The 17,668-nt window shown below is 40.2% G+C and overlaps 1 protein-coding gene across 1 annotated transcript in view; it reads right to left on the bottom strand.

The window, feature by feature from the left end:
- Positions 1 to 17,578, bottom strand: part of skor2 (SKI family transcriptional corepressor 2) — a 106,311-nt gene extending 88,733 nt beyond the window's left edge. Inside the window, exons 1-3 of the mRNA XM_027278561.1 lie at positions 17,314 to 17,578; positions 8,517 to 8,613; positions 4,527 to 4,565 (exon numbers count right to left, since the gene is read on the bottom strand). The gene's annotated coding sequence lies outside the window, so the exon portion shown is untranslated. The remainder of the gene's footprint in view (positions 1 to 4,526; positions 4,566 to 8,516; positions 8,614 to 17,313) is intronic.
- Positions 17,579 to 17,668: the final 90 nt, after the last annotated feature.

Raw genomic sequence — 17,668 nt, 5'->3', positions numbered from 1 at the left:
CAATCTTTTATGGTTTGAAATGTCTCAGCATGAAAAACTGTGAGTGGATTACGTTATGCAGGTATCACGCTATGAAAACACTCATCTGCAAAAACAAACAAATCGCATAAAAGATGCTTGACGAAAGGCATGCTTGACTTCTCAGCGACTGCTAGTTGTCTAAACATTTAAAGCACAGACAGATAGACACACACACACACACACACACCCCAAAGCACATGCGTAGTTTCCTGTCAAATGCGCAATGATCTCACGCACAAGCACAAATGGTCCGTGCGCACACAAACTCCCAGACACAGTACACCTTTTAATGTGTGTGTTGTGTCATCAGAGCAGGTGGAAGCACGGCGTGTAATTAACATGTCATAATCAATGTGGGGGAGTTTGACACCTTGTAATCACTGTGTGGAGATTAGCACCCATAGCCCCAGGACTCAGACACACACACTCATGCACACACTCACACACATTTGGATAAAGGCAGTTTAAACATGCACAAACAGCCAAACAGACACAGACACACACACACAGGCACCAACATGACACTGTGCACAAACATGTAGGCATGCATGTGCACCTGGCTGCTCAACTGCTCAGGTTTGCATACACACCAGGAACACACACATAGCACACACAGAGGGCCTGTTTAATATCATTTACATAATGAGAGAGCAGCCACAGTAATAGCTTTTCCTTTCTCTTATTATCATAATTTCACCCTGGGCGCCAAATGACAGAAAAAGAGAGACGGAGAAAGAGAGGGGGAGCGAGAAACACAGCAGCAGTGTCTCGTCCTTGTTACCCTCAAACAACTCTGCCTCAAAGTCAAGGCCAACTACCCCTCTGCCTTCCTCTGTTTATGTCTGTCTCTCACTGTCCCCTCTCTGTTTTTGTCTTTCTGTCCCTATTTGCTTTTCCCCTCACAGCTGATGATCCTGTCATTTGCTTGTATACCACTCAATCATACATATGTTTACATATTACCTATATAACTCTATATTTGTGTATCACCACAAAAGATTTAGACATTTGGTAAGAAAAAAAAAATTAAATAATAATAATCACAATACAACAATAACCTATTACTGTACGTATTCACCACAACATGGAAAATGTATACAAAGTAATCACAGAATACACAACTGTGAATACAAATAATTCATTGCTTTAAACATCAAATTGATTATTTCATATCAGATAAAACTCATCACATATGTAAGACAAATACTTCTGAAACTTTTTTTATATTATTCCAACAGAATTATAATAGAAGATCATTTGGACAACGGTGTTTTGTAGAAAGAAAAAAGCAAACATAATACGATCACATCATCCTATCATCACAGTATGACCCTATAAAAAGTAATATGATGCTAAAATAAAGTTATTAAACCTTGCTAATGTAATACCTTTATAGTAACTGTTTTAAGATCATTTAAGTTTCAAATGAGGAACATTTTTGCTATTACTATATATAAAATCAAACACACACACCTTCCAATATTACTAGCAAAGTGATTTAGTGTTGAAAATGGTAATTCAGTGATCGCACATTGTTGATATGATATTGTTGTTGGTATGATAGTAGTATCTAAAATGCAATAATGCAACAAGGAATACAACAAGGTAAGAACATCCACACAAGACAAAGTCTTCCAGCTCTAAATAAACTCTCTGCTAGTATATATTGGTATGAACCTTACTGGTATGACAATTAAACTAGTCTTCCTATGGGCCACTAATACCACTTGTTTTTGAATAATGGATTCAAAATAAAAAGAGGAAGTGAGCGAGAGATATAATCAAAGCTAAATGGTCAATGTGTATCCCTGCATACTGTATTTTGTACTGGCAAAGCCCTTCCTGCCTGTTTGGCTTCAGATTCTTTCTGTCTTGTGTCTTATGTAACCGTACACCACAAAACCACACATGCCGCAATCTCAAAACGCAGGTACATTTTTAAAATCAATGTGTAAATGTCCGTGAACTCCTATAAAGCCCCAAGAGGAAAGTGGGGTCATATTCTACTGAAATCTAAAGAGTAAAAGACATATCGGACTCCCGTGTCTTTGTGTGTCTGCAGAATGTCATTGATTTCTGACAAAAATAAGATAAAAAAGACCATGTTTCATCCGTAAAAGAGGGATCAAGTGTTGGACACTGGAAGAGGAGAGAAAAGCAGAGGAATAGTAGAGGTGGGAGGAAGGATGCATCTGTGTCTCCTATTTGCTTATCTCCTCCCCTCCTCTCCTCTCCCATCTTTTCATCCTCACTATCAATCTCCTCTCCATCCTTTTCTCCCATTTTCCTCCTCCTGTCCTCATTGTTCAAACTTTCCCTTCATCATTTCTCCTGGGTTTCTCACTTCCTTCACTTATCTCCCTGCCCTTTCCTGTTTTACTCCTTCTTTATCTCCTCCCTCCTTTCTTTCAGTTTTCCATCAGCTTTCTACCTTTTCCTTTTCACTGTCTGCAGGTCTCCCCGTTCCTTCCCTTCCCTCCTCACGCTCCTCTTTTCCTTCCTTTCCTTAATCCCTTTCCTTCCCCACTATTCTCCAATCCAATCTTCACACTTTCTCACTCACCTGCCCTTTACGCCTTCTCTTCATTCATCTATCACTGCTAACAATCTCTCTCCTCCTCACTTCCTCCTGGTTTCCGCTTTTTATCTCCTCTCCCCCTCCCTATTATCTACATCTGCTATTACTTTTTCATCCTTACAACTCCCATTTTATTTTATTTTATTTTGCCCTCTCTTCCCCTTCTTCTCTTCTCCTCACCTTCTTTCCTTCCTCTCAACATTTCCCTCCTCCTACCCTCTTCAGTATCGACAGAAGAGGCATGCATTTTGCTAAAACATTGGCTGATGAATCATTGATGTTGCTGTTGAGGTTTCAGTGGCGCGGGGGCAGCCGGATGTAAATAAGTGAGGACTAGGTATGAGGTATAGCGAGCTGATATTCAGCCCTCCCTCTGAAACATTGATGAGATATGCTTGTATGTGTGTGTGTGTGTGTGTGTGTGTGTGTGTGTGTGTGTGTGTGTGTGTGTGTGTGTGTGTGTGTGTGCGCGCTGGCGCAACTGTGAAGGCTATTTAAGAAGGCCAGATATGACAGTTGTTTACAACTCGGGCCAGACAATGAAGAAGGGAGGGCTAAAGAGAGAGGAGAATGAAGGATGGATGAATGTTGAAAATTGGGGATGAGGTTAGGTAAGGAGAGAGGTGGAAGGAAGTGAGGAAGCAAGAAAGGAAGAAAGTAAGGGAAGGAAAATGGGGGGGGGGGGGGGGGGGGTTGTAGATAATGTTACTCGTCTAGGGGACAAATACAATGACATGAAGGAGACAGACATGTCAGGATAACAGACAGACAGACACACACACACACACACACACACACACACACACGCCTAAACTCTAACCTGCTCCCCATGCGACATGCACCTCAACAAAGATTAGTGCAACACAAACAGCATGGAAGAAATCATATTTGCAAGTTGTACAAGAATTTGTATAATTGAGCAGCATGGGATTGGTATTTAAAAGGCATAACACAACAGTAAACACTAGATTAATAAACATATTTACACATAAAGATGAAGCGTCCATGTGGCTCTTAATACAATACAATGGAGGCTCAAAGAAAGACACAGTGACTCCAACACCATGCTAAGTAATAGATGATTTGAAAAATACCAGATATTCCCAGATATTTGCCTCTCACAAGTACAGAAAATCAAAACACCACGTAGACATATGCATATACTCGCCCCATCAGAGCCAATCACTGTTCCACACCTTCATTTAAAGCACTTTTCAGGCCTCTTAGTGCCTCCCTCCCTCCCTGCATTGAGCACCATTAATACAGTCATTTAGTCCACTAATACATCAGTGTGGTCAGTGCTGTTACATTATGTATCAGTTGAGGTCAGTGCACGCTGAACTGTACTGGTCTCGACTCTAACCACACATTGTAAAGACATTATCTGTTTCCCACAGAAAACAACACCAATGTAATGGTGAGTGATTTAAGAAGACATAAGCATAGATGTGCCAATATATACTCTGCACGCACACATACGCACGCACACACACACACACACGCACACACACACACACTGTGATGTTAAGTGTAAATACGCACAATCGAGTATTCACAGCATATAACAACATGGATCTACAGTATATCCATTTACACAAGCACTACAATGAAAATCAGAATTTCTTTAAATGAAATTTTAAAACTGAATGGAATTAAATAATATTGACCAAGATAAGCTGAACTATACATTTACTTGAGAATTAACTTCTTGAGGCATAAATTCAGTCTGGAAAAGCAAATGAGCTCAGATCGAATCCGAAAGCGCTGACAGGAATATGGAGGAGACAAGAGACTTATCAGTCTGGGACGGGGAAATGTAAAAACACTCTGACTGAATTGTAAAAACTGCTCATATAATAGTGAAGGCGACTGAAAGAGCCATGGTACCAAACTCTCTTTAAAAACATTTTATTAAAATGATACTTACCATCAGCTTTCTACTGTGGACTGCGTGCTCGTCATGACCCTTTAGAGATCAAACCAAGGGGACAATAAGTGTGAGAGACTGCCACAAACCAAACGTTCATTGAACTTTGCCAACATTTTGTGAGTTGGTGAATGGTGAATGAGAAAAAACAGCTAGTGTGTGTAACACTTCATCTTGTATAAAAGTGTTTTTAAATTAAATGAATCCCACAGAACTGTGTCTGATTTCCCTATTTACTATACAGTGCTCTAGATTTACCCTGCAACATTTTATGTGTCTTGAATTGTAGTTGACCATTAACCTCAAAGATTCCACAATAGAGCGTGGACACTACTGTGCAATGAAATGTTCTGAATTTGGCTTATGCAAAAATAACCAAGCCACTCGACACCTGTAAATGATAATAATGTGTGAAATCTTGTATTGAATGAGTGAAAGAAGGTGACAGAGATGTGGGGAACAGCATTTGCTCAGGGGGCCTAGAGCACATCCCAGCATGCACTGTGTGAGAGGCAGGGAAACACCCTGGACGGTCATATACAGAGACTGTTAAACACGTCCATAAAGGGGAGGTCTGCAAACACTGAAAATAATGACCACATATAAAATCAGATAGAAATGACTATCTTTTCCAGATAAGACAGGTAGCCTATTTATTAGTCACAGTATTATGACTTTCAGCCATTATGTAACAAGCTGAGCAGCTAACCTGTATTCTTCAAAAACTGCACACCAGAAAGACTTTGTGATTTTGAGCCACACACACACACACACACACACACACACACACACACACACAGGTCTTAACCACACAGTAAAACCCCATTATCTTTTAACCACAGAAAACAACAGCGCCTTAAGGTTAAAAAACCAAACTCTCTGAAGTCCATTAGCTATTCACCACAGAGCAGAGCACTTTAGACTGGTGTTTTACAGTTAACCACTATTTCTAAAGCACATTACCTACTTACCGCAGTGTGTGTGTGTGTGTGTGTGTGTGTGTGTGTGGTACAGTTTGTGTCTGTGTCTCTCATGTCTGACCATGTGCATGTGCATTTGAACATCTGCGTGAGTTACTAAGTATGTAAGTGTGATTGTGTGTTACCGTTTCCTGGCGGTGTGTCTGTGTGTGTGTGTGTGAGCGCGTACATGTAATATGACACTTTAATGAAAGGAAGAGAAAGACTGGGGTGAAAGAGACAGAGGCACGAGAGGAGAGAGACGACAGAGGAGAACAATATTGAGCGACGTAAGAGAGGAAAAAAAATGCAGAGTATAAAGACACTCAGACACACAACACACGTGGACATCAATACTGTCAAACCACAAAGTCACATCAGACACATGAGACAATACCCAGACTGTGTTACAGTGAGTGACAGACAGATCAAAAAAACAGAGAAACGCTGGGAGAGTGAAACATACACAGAGACAGAGAGAAAGCATTGGACGAAGAAGAAACACTGAAACAAAAAAGGAGAGGAAAGGGAAGAAAGAGATACTTGATTGGGAGCTGGAATTTTTATGCTGCGTGATAACAGACAGAAAATCAAGAGAGAGAATAAACAACAGACGTAAGAGAAGGAGAAACTGCAAGAAAGAGGAGGCATATAGAACAGAAGCAGTATCCTTATGTTGTTGCAGTGGTTCATTAGCTTACTTGTGCATTTTCTTTATTCTACCATTTCCATTTTTAAATGGCATTGAAAAAAATGTACAATGAAGAAAAAAGGAAGCAGGAGAGATGAAATTAAAGGACAAATTAAAAGCAACATGAGGAGAGAGACAAAGACACAGAAAGAGACAGAGTGAGAGAGACAGAGAGAGAAGTGAAAGAGAGCGAGTTAACAGTGAAATTCAAAGAGAAACTGCGACGAGGCGGCAGCAGTACATCTTGATCAACAGATGACTGATCATATCAGCGCTGGCCATCTTTCACCAGCCGCCGTTTGACGACACAACGTGACCCCGTGTACACACACAAACGCACACAAGCGCTCTCCCACACATACGCACACATCCATTTCCCCCGACGTACCCCGAGGCGGGAGCATCAATAACGTACGGCCTGGCCAGGGGCCTCCATTCACACACAAACGCGCGCTCGCAACACACAGCCACACACATTCATCCATTCACACAAATGCGCACAAGCATGTGCACAAATACACCCCCATATGTGACACTTTCACATATTCATGCATTCATTCGAATGCACGCGCGCACACACACGCGCGCACACACACGCGCACACACACACGCGCGCACACACACACACACACACACACACACACACACATACACACACATACACACACACACACAAAAGGTGGTCGGGCTACAGGAGAATAACAGAGGAACAAAAACCTCACAATATGGCTTTGTGCCCTCAGGCCTGAGGTCTTACCCCCACCCCCGGACCCTACGTCTTCCTGCTGCCCTGCTGCTGCGCCTCTGTGTTTAGTGACAGACAAAATGAGGAAATAAGAGGTGAATTAATGGGAAATATAGTTGTTTCTAAGGTGAAATGGAGAGCTGATGAGAGGGAAATGGTAAAAACAGATGGAGGGGGAAACTAGAGACAGAAATAAGTAGAGTAAGAAAGACAGGAATTGGTTAAAGGATGATAAAAGCTTTCTGTGTAAGCTAATTCAAAATTTGTACAAATTTTGCAAATGGAAATGGTAAATTGTAAATATGGTACTGGGAAATATATTTTCTGAATTAAAAAGCAATGTAAACAAGAAAACAAAATCAATGAAAAATATGTATGAATATCTATAATTACAGTTTGTGTTAACTGAAGTTGTCATTCGTTCATCAGTGGGCTGGGTACAATCGAACTTTAGATTACAATAAGGGCACATCACAGTGTACAAGTTTATCTATCACAGTTTCAATCTAATGTCATTTAAATGGTAGTTAGAAGGTCTGTCTGGATGGGTGTTACATCTATATATTTTATAATGAAGTGACAAATCTCTGACATCTGCATTGTAGTTTTTAGTTTTACACCACTGCTGGAGTTGCTCGTGTCGGAGCTGTAGCATTGTTGGTCTTTGTTTATATAGCAAAATATTTGAATAAGACTAATGAATAATAAGAGAATGAAGGCTGTAGTGAGGAAAGCATGAGGAGACTGACAGTGTTTGGGGAGTTCCTACATTTCCCTAAATGCTTCTCAACAGTGAACTATTAAAAGACTGTGAATTTGTTACATTTAGGTGTGGTGATTGGTGAACATTTCAAGTTTCAGTTTCTCTGACAGAAACGTCTTATTTTGGATCCAGTGCTCCCTGCCTTGATTGCCATGCACTGTATCTAAATCTTACCAAGACAAAAAACTCCTTTAATTTACCCATAATCACTAGAGAATCAGTGAAAACTCTTACTACAGTGGACATAATTGACTAATAATATAGTGACAGTGCTTTACGATGAGGTGGATTGTTTTCCCCATAAATTCTATCTCACAATGGTAAAAAAAAATAGAGGCTGAATTATTTATTCCAATTAATTATAGTGACTATAGCAAACAGATGAAGTGGCATGCAAAAAGGAACATGGGGAAGTGAGGGCAGAAAGGAAGACAAGAGGAGCTAATGAAAGAGCATGAAAAGAGATGAGCAAAAGAGGGGAGGTCGGGAGGTGGGACGACGGTGGCTCTGTGTCTCTGGCCTTGTGTCTGACAAGTTCTAAGTGTAATAGGAGTGTACTTTAACACCTGAGTCCACCACATGCAGGCACACACATTCATATGAGGTCTTTCACTGTTCATTCGCTCCCTTTCATCTTTTAGTTAGATTACAGTCTTTCTGTCTCTTGTTTGGTTATCCTTGTTTCCTGTTCCTTTGACATCATTAAACAAACACACCTGGTGTCTAGTCTACTTGAGGCCACACATGGTATCGTATTCTTCAAACAGGAGAACAGCACTAGATCAATTCTTCACAGCACACATCCAATCATCTTACATCTCTATCATCTTACCTTTGTGTATGTCTCTTTGTTCAGTGTTTCTCCATATCTACTTCACTGACATTGTAGTTACTACGGAAGTTGTCCAGAAGGTGAAATCAAAGGAGGTCTAGAAGAGGAAAGAGAATCGAATGGATGAGGTTCAACTTAGCAGACAGTGTGGTAATCACAGTAAGTAATAAACAGTCACTGGGAAAGTTAACTGATATAAAATAACTTTTTATACATATGCATAACATGCTGAATCATTTTCAGTGTTAAATTGGCACATGTTAAAACAAATACCATGTGTACTTATTCTTTCTGAGAATTGTGTTTTGAAAATTATACTACAATGCAAAAATATCACCCTGCAGAATACAGCTTATCCACACAGCCTATGAATCATCAGCATATTCTTCAAGTTGGTAGCCTGGCTTTACACTGTGTACCTCTAACACCACACTGGTTGCCTAAGTTAAATCAACACCATTCATAAAGTTGCTATTCAGCCAATATTTTACAATTATTTAGCCATCTGTACTGATTTTACTTTAAGGTCTATCATGGACTATGCCAACATCTGGGGTTTTTGAAAGTTCATATTTTGAATGAATGATTTCTATATTATTATTATTTCTCATAAATACTGTTATAGTGTTACTGTTATATTGTTAATACTGCAACTATTCAACTCATGATTGCCATAAAAAGGCTTTTCCAGGCATTGTAAACACCACAGGGCAGAACAAGCCACAAACCCTATACACACAAACTCACTCATCACACAAGTCGTTATTATCTGCGTAATTAAAAATCAATCTGTTTCCAGACTGGACAAATAGCAAGCACAGGTGAAATTTATTTCATTAGCGATGGCTCAGTAAGCCATGCCACTGAGTCAGCGTGGATCAGACCAGGACCCTGAAACTGAAGCCGCTGAATGATATTGAGCCAGCATCAATTTTATTATTTACACCTTTTGAATACTGTGACATGTCAAGATACTGTGAAGGGGCCTATCAGAGCAGCGTTGAACAACAACATCTGATACTCCCCTAGAGGAAAATGTGTGCCTCTATCAAACATAGAGAGAGGAAATATACTAAATAATTAACAATAAATATGATGCCCATCAGTAATCCAAAAGAATAGCAATTATCACAGAACATACATGTACCTAGGAGTTCACATCTGCCACTTAACACTTAAAAATCACGTGATTTCTGAATCAGTGTAAATCAGCCAAGTGCAGAAGTGATCATGTGCAGATTTTGATCCAGCACCACCAAACAGATTGTGCATGTAGCTGTTTGGATTTGTATCAAATCTATCACTGATACAGAAACAAATAAAAGTGATCTACAGGAGGTGAGGAGCAAGGCCCACCCGGAACTATTTAATAATAGAAATAAATCTGCTGAGCATAAAGCGGTCTCTGCTTCTTAATTGGACTCTTTAGTTATTCCTCTTAATGTTAAATACTGGCAGAGAGGGTTTAAAGACTCATTAACACACACAGACACACACTTACACACACCTTAAGGTTGTATGACTGGGTGAACTATGCACACAGACGCAGATACACACACAAAAACGATGTTGTAGGTGAACTACCACGCGCGCACACACACACACACACACAGGATAATTATTACCTTCATATGCAAGTGCCTGCAGTGCCCGCCTGGCAGCCTGACGTTTTTTTAAAGTGTGTACTTTTCTTATTTAATTAATTAAAACAATCGTCAATGAACTTTAAATTAGTTCAGCATAAAATAATCATTTCCGCTTTGTGCGTGTGTGTGTGTGTACTGTACATGTGTGTGAGGTGGGTGTGTGCACGCATGTGTGTGTGTTAATAATTAGCAGGCAGTAAAGCGGCTGTGTTAATTGCATTTAGGATCCTGCCTGGGGAGAGAGGAGGGGGGAGGAACAGAGTGAGAGAGCAAGACAGAGAATGTGGGAGAGCAAGGAAGAGAGGATGGGAAAAAGAAGAAGAGAGAGAGAAAAAGAGAGAGAGGGAGGGAGGAAGAAATAGAGAGAAAGAGAGAGAGACTCTCATCTCTTGTTCCTGAAATAGAGAATTCCCATGTATTCTGAGATATAAAATGGAGCGTAGAGCCCTCAGGAGCAGGAAAACACACACATACCATCTCTGTCTTACACACTTTTCCTTTCACACACTCACACTCCTGTGCACACACATTCACACACGCACACACACAGCCCCTGGGAGGATGGAGCTAACCTTAATTAGCCTAACACTGTGGTGAAATTGATTGAAATGCAGAACATCAATTATTAAGCCTAACTGTTTTCATAACCCCACACACACCCCGCCATGTAGCACATGTAGGGGGAAGGACGGGAGGGATAATAGGGGGGTAGAGGTGTGTGTGATGATAAGAAAGAGAAGGTGTGAATATACGTGTGTGTGTGTGTGTGTGTGTGTGTGTGTGTGTGTGTGTGTATGCTACAGTATCTCATTCCTAAGAAGAGTAACACAATAGGACTTACTGTAGATTTTACACATTGAAAAACAGCATAATACACTGATATATGTTACCTGACAAATCACACGCACACTGTGAATCACTTTGCTACAAATGACAAAAATATTAACCAGTCACATCTGCACTAGCCCTTTTGTAATGCATGCAAATGGTTGAAAAGGAAACTACACTATCTTAAAGAGACTGTTTTAGTCGCAGCCAAGATGCTCTTTGAAAAGAATTAAGTCTTGTACACAAGTTTCAACGGTTCAGCAGCGTCACTGACCAGTCTTGATTTGATTTTTGATTACATTCACCATGAATATCCTCAATAATCTGTACAACCACATCTGCTTTTATACAACTCAGTTCTTTTCAACAGCTGATATTACTCAAAAATCAAGACAACTAATAATGTAATAAGTCTTAACTTACTGTTACTCACTATTTTAATTGATCACAAAGTCCCAGATAACGCATCAGCATTGAAATTGTATTAACTGGAAGTTATTACTTAATAATAGTGTTAAATGTGCCATAGTAGCACATGCTAACATGCTTACAGGATGATGATCAGTATGGTTTAGCATGTCAGCATGCTAACATATGCTAATTAGCACTAAGCACAGCTGTCTTGCAGGTATTTGGTCATAAACCAAAGTATTCGACAAATTAGCATTTTGACCTGATGATGGCGCTAGATAAAAAGTCAGGGGGTCACCAAAAGTTATTAAAATTCACCCTGAGGGGGACATGAATGTATGCACAAAATATAATGACAATCCATCTAATAGGTGTTGAAACATTTCCACCTGGACCAAAGTGACCGACCAGCATTATCTAGTGCCACGCTGCTAGCATGGCTAAAAAATAAATAAATAAATAACACATGAATAGTATCATTAAGCAATAATAAAGGAGGCTGATCTATGGATTTTTTTTTTGGCCTTGAGCAAATGACTGCAGCCAATGTTGCACAGCATTAGTGCTATACATGTTTTTCACAGCAGACGCTTTGACATTTCTGAACAAGAAAAGCAGAGTTGTAATTAATAACATTAACAAAGGCTGCATTCCATTTAGGTGTCCCAGTTCCTTTGTCCTGGTGCTGCTGGCTCCCTGGTATGACTCATTAATACATCGTTAGTGTTATGAGTTACAGCTGTGCTTTTACCGCTATGACAAGTCAAAATAATATGACAAGACTGAAAAAACAACAATGACACAAAAGAAAGAAGAGCCTGATTTTTCTGATCTACATAGTGAGCTGACATAAAGTACAAAGTACTGTACAAACTCCCCTATGGCCCATTGACCTTCTCTGTGACCCTCTCTGTAACAACCACCGCTGTTATCCAGCGACCTTTTGAACCCAACCTGAGTGCAGGTCACAAACTGGTAACAGTGATGTCATTTCAACCACAAACACACTTCCTGCTGGTTGATCTTAATGGCCTGTGGTTGGTCCAATCGTTATTGGGGTAATGTAGAATTCACAGGTGACCAATAAGAATAAAAAAATAGGTTTTAACTCCATTTACCAAATTGATTTGGGGCAAACTGCTCTCAAACTAAATGAGTTGGTATTTTTTGTTTTTTGTTTTTTTGTTAAAGAAGACAGAGCAATTTGGCCATTAGTGTCCCAGGTTTGAGGACAGTTGGTTAGTGAGAAGCTTGATTGTTTTTCATCCATCCATCAGGGACTGTACACCAGCTGTATGGCACTGAAGTGGACTAGTTGTGGTTTACTTAATAGCTTTAACAGCAACACCTCCAGGCCTAAGGCATTGTCCTTTAACATTTTATGATGAGTCTCGGGAGCATGATTTGCAACTTGGGACAAACAGCCTGGTTTTTAGCTTGACAGATGTTTCAGTCTGTCCACTGAATTGTGAAAACAAACCCAAGGGTCAGTAATTTTCCCAATCCAAGGAGCACTAAGCAATCAGCACTATGAGCACATGGTATTAAGATGTCTGAGCACATTTCTTCTATAAAATGAGCTGTTAATGACAGAATGAGTAACTGAAAAAGGGGTCGGCTTTCCCTTTCCATAATTTTTGGCTTTCTTTTGTCTTCTCAAATTGTGTCAGTTTAAATTTGGCCAAAGGTGACTTGTGTCACATCAAATTATTACATCAAAATGGCATCAAATAGCATTGATTGTCGACACTCTATGCTCTTTGCTTTCGTGAGACAAACCTCATTAGCAGCACAGCACTAATCTGCTTTATAGGTGTAATTACCACAGTTTGAACACAGACACACAACTGCTCTTAGAACAGCTGGGGGTTCAGTCTCTTCCCTCCAATGTTCATACAAAAACCATCTTGTATTGTATGAAACTGGGAAAAAATCTGAAGGAGTCCAACAGTTTTTTCATCGGCTATAGCCTACAGGAAAACCCATGTACACAACACAGATGCACGTCGTATCTGTAGTGCAAGTATGAAATATTTGGCATCTCATAAATTCTCCCCTAAACATAGTAGAAATGAACATAATCTAAATTTGGTGTTGAATAACTTGCCCTGACCTCATCCCAATACTGCACACAATTCGGATCAACTGGAACAGCAACTGGGAGCCAGGACCTGTCAATCAGCATCAATTCCTGACTTACTAATGCTGGTGTGGCTGGAAGTAAATCCCTTCAGCCAGGATCCAAATATTGTGGAGCCTTAGCAGACAGGAGGCTTTTTAGCAGCATATCAATGCCATTGTTCTGTACAATATGCTTTTAGTCTCAGCACCAGGACCATGAAAGCTGCTGATTCAGCCATCAATTTGAATATCTCCCAGGAAAAAGGCCTACTATGAACACAAAATGACAGCTACAGCACATGCCCACAGAGTCCTGAGAAGAAGTCTACTCAGCTACAATAAGTGAAATCACTTGTGTGGGTGCACCATGGGTGTGCAGGGCCTTTAATTAAGAGAATTATGGGAAGCTTTTCTCCGATGCAGCTCCGCACAGCGAAACTGGTAAGATGGATGTCCTATTAAACGTAAAATTTTGGTTTGTACAGCTCTAAAGCAGCCACCGTAATAAAACTGGTACAGTGCATCTCCCCTGGAAAACCTTGACCAGAGGAGGCGTACAGTTCCAGCATCCCTTACTGCGCCACCTCTCTTCATACGACTACAGCAATGCCCCGTCTCCCTGACTCGATGACTCCCTGACCTCCAGTCTATCTTTGTCCCAGTGCTGCATCGCCTCAACCCACTGAGTCAGTGGAAAACTCATTTAGGCCTAATTACATGGGCTAGGCTTCTGCCTCTCTTACTTTCTTTCACTGAAGAGGCACTTTCTTTCTTTCACCCCTTCTCTTTTCTCCTTCACTCTCGCGCTGTCCTTTTCTCTTTGCTCTCTCATTTCTTCTCTCCTTGTGCTCCAGTTACCAGATCAAGGTAGCCCTGCACTACTAGCCAGCCAGAACACACACACACACAGGACATCCAACACTCTAGTGTGGCCAAGAGGCCAGAGGTAGCCCGGTACAAAGGCTTTTAGATGGTGCATTGTTATTTCCCCGGGGTCAGCCATAGGTTAGGGCCCAGTCTTAATTAGTTGACATAACTTATACATGATTACCCCTCTTCGGGTCCTATGGCCCCCAAATACACACACACGCACAAAGTGCCTCTCTGAGTCCCAAAGCCAAGAAGTGAAGAGGGTTTGTCCAGGAAAGAAACAGAGAGGTGTACACACACACACGGAGGGGTCAGCTAGGTGAAATGTAAGGAACCCTGGGAGGAACCTTACCCCAGGACGTCAGATGGCACAAAAACAACGTCAGAAACAAAAGTCATGTTAATGATAGATGACAGTCTGGGGTCAACGCTCAGTTCGGATGTCAGGACCTATCCTGCTATGTCACCAGGAATCGAAGATGGCAGACAGGGAAAGTTAAACGTGGTTTTAAAAATCCTCCCCTGTGTATGACAGGTAGGACTTGGTGGATAGCAACAGACACATTACAAATGAGGCAAACAGTCTCTACTAAAATGTGTGATTTAAGTTGAGCAGTACAGCCTATTGAAATATTTACAGATCTGTGTGTGTGTTTAAATGTATAATGGCAAAACGTTCCCCTCTCGTTTCTTTAACACAGACCAATGCAAGCCCATAATTACACTCTGATAATCTCCTCTTAATGCGATATGATATTGACAGAAAAATTCTCTTCTTCAGGAACGGATGCTTACCAGCAAAGATATCTGAACCTGCCATCACTCTCCTGGACCAGCCAACATCACGTCCGTATGAAATCCATAATACGCTGTAGACTAACAGGCTGGTGTAAGATCACTGTTGCAATACATATGCTGCGGAGTGTAATTTACCAACCTGAATTACTCCCATAGTTATTGGAAAGCATTTTGCATTTGCAGCCGCTGCACAAGACAGCGCGGTTACAGCACGTCTAATCGATATCCAGCCTATAAAGCAGACGCCACGGTCACAGGAATTAGCGTGCCCGTGTCTATAAACCATTCTGAAACATAAACATAAACTGAAATCCGTTCTGCAACCACAAGAGATAAAAATGACTGCCACCATTACCAGTCTATATTACACTTCCAGAAAGTTTAGGTACACTCAGGATATGGTATTAATTTGTTTGGGAAATGCTTACTGCTCTGTACTGTAATAGGGCTCGGGGGAACGGATGAGATCCAAGGCCAGACCATAAGGAAGGAGGGCGAGCATCAACAACAACAGCTTAATGACGCTCTGGTAATGGAGCACAAGCGGGTCACTTAGAAAGAGTACTCACTCCAGCAGGCAAAAACACTCTGTGTACGCGCATCATATGTGCACTAACATAGATGCAAAGGGAAAGACCTGATGGGTGCCAAGTATTTGTGTATGGACACATTTGCACATAGATCTAATGTAAATGAAATATGTAAACGCAGAGGCACGTCCAAACAGATTAGTTGAACAGCACACAAGCAGATATCAATCAATTCATACAGAGGAAAATTTGGTACATTTGCATCCTAAGTCAACTACAGTGCTGAATAAATACAAGCCGTACACAGGCAAATACAGACAGTCTGCTCTCTGTGGTTGTTCACTCCAGCTCCACCAAACCTTTTAACTGCAAAGGTTTTTAATGTGTTTTAATGTCTCTGGGATGTTTAACTGTGAGGCCATCATTTCACTAAGTAGCCTGCTGCACTGTGCACAGAAGGGAGGGGGTTTGAGGTTTCACTCACTGACAGTAAACAAATATTAATAATTCAGAGCGAGAAATTAACATTTTATTTATTTGTTATTCATCAATTACCGTTTCAGGGCTGTGATCTAAGGTCTACGTGCTTATGTGTGCGTGTGTGTGTGTAAAGAGAAACTGACAACGTAACTGTGCGTCTTAGGGTTGGAGTTACATCGAGATTGGATTTATCATACTCATATTGTTTCTTTGAATTTGTTTGAAATGTGATTTCTGCTTTTCACCAAGAAAACAGCAACAACTTTGAAAAATGATTGCAGATTGGGACCAACAAAACAGACTTTAAAAAAAATCCAAGTTATTATATCTCAGATTTGTCAGCATCAGAGCTGAAGGATTTTTATGCAAATATTTACAGTACATCTTTACAATTTTTTTTTAAATAACGGAGTAATCTAATGTAACGTGGATAACCACGTTATAATATGCAGTAAGTTGGCAGAGATGGGTGCTTAAAATGACTGTAGTTTAACTGTATGTTTTTGTTAGAACACATTTCTAAATGAACACACTCACAGATTAATAATAATGTAGATATTACACAGTTACACAGTCCTGTCATTTATGTGCCTCTACCTCCCCCTACTGGCTGTTAACGTGTAGTACATCTAACGCCATTAATACAACATACGCCTATAATCTTAAATCTTTCTTTTTGGTATAAAATATAAATATAAGCCCTAGTTAGACTTCCTAAATTGTGCATCATGTAAGCAATTTATCATATTTGATTCTGCACTTGTTGTACATGACTTAACGCCAAATTAATGCAATTCAACAGAGCAAGAAACAGTACACCAAAACAAAAGGAATGCTAAAATGTATTTTTTTAAAGTGTTTAAAACTAATATTTTCCTCATGCTGTTAACAATAGAAAATATTTATATTATGTACATATTTAACTGCTATCTTGTTTGTGTCTTTTAGGTATTAGCAAACGCTAATAACTATTAAAAGCGTAGTGTAAACCTTTTTTGGAAAAAGTTGTGTAATTTTCTGTTAAGACAGTTAGAACTGTATGCATGTAGATTCAAAGTTGTTATTGGGGATGTTATAGTGAGTAAATGTTGGTTAACAGTGGGATGTGCTTACCTCATATGAAACTTTGCAGGACGCCCAACAAGCAGCCATGACAAATGGTGTCCCTTCAGGTGTTGCTGGTCCGATATCTTTAAGTATTTGCTTGAAAAGAAAGCTCTTTCACACTTGAGTAAAACAGTCCAGCAAAGTTTTCCACCCAGCCTAATCCAAATGTCAGTTAAAAAAATGCCCGCGAAATTTACCTTCTTCCTCCCGCACCTGTTTCCCGGGGGTCTAATTAATCAATAGGCCACGCCCCATCAACAAAACGCCATTTCTGGATCAAAATGAACAAAACGTCATCTCACTCACGTACAGTTAAATTAATTTCCACTAACATGAGTGTATTTTTCCATGAGAACATAAT

This window comes from Larimichthys crocea, chromosome IV (genome assembly GCF_000972845.2).
Source record: "Larimichthys crocea isolate SSNF chromosome IV, L_crocea_2.0, whole genome shotgun sequence".
Classification (NCBI taxonomy): domain Eukaryota; kingdom Metazoa; phylum Chordata; class Actinopteri; family Sciaenidae; genus Larimichthys; species Larimichthys crocea.
This window is presented reverse-complemented; position numbering and strand designations above follow the sequence as displayed.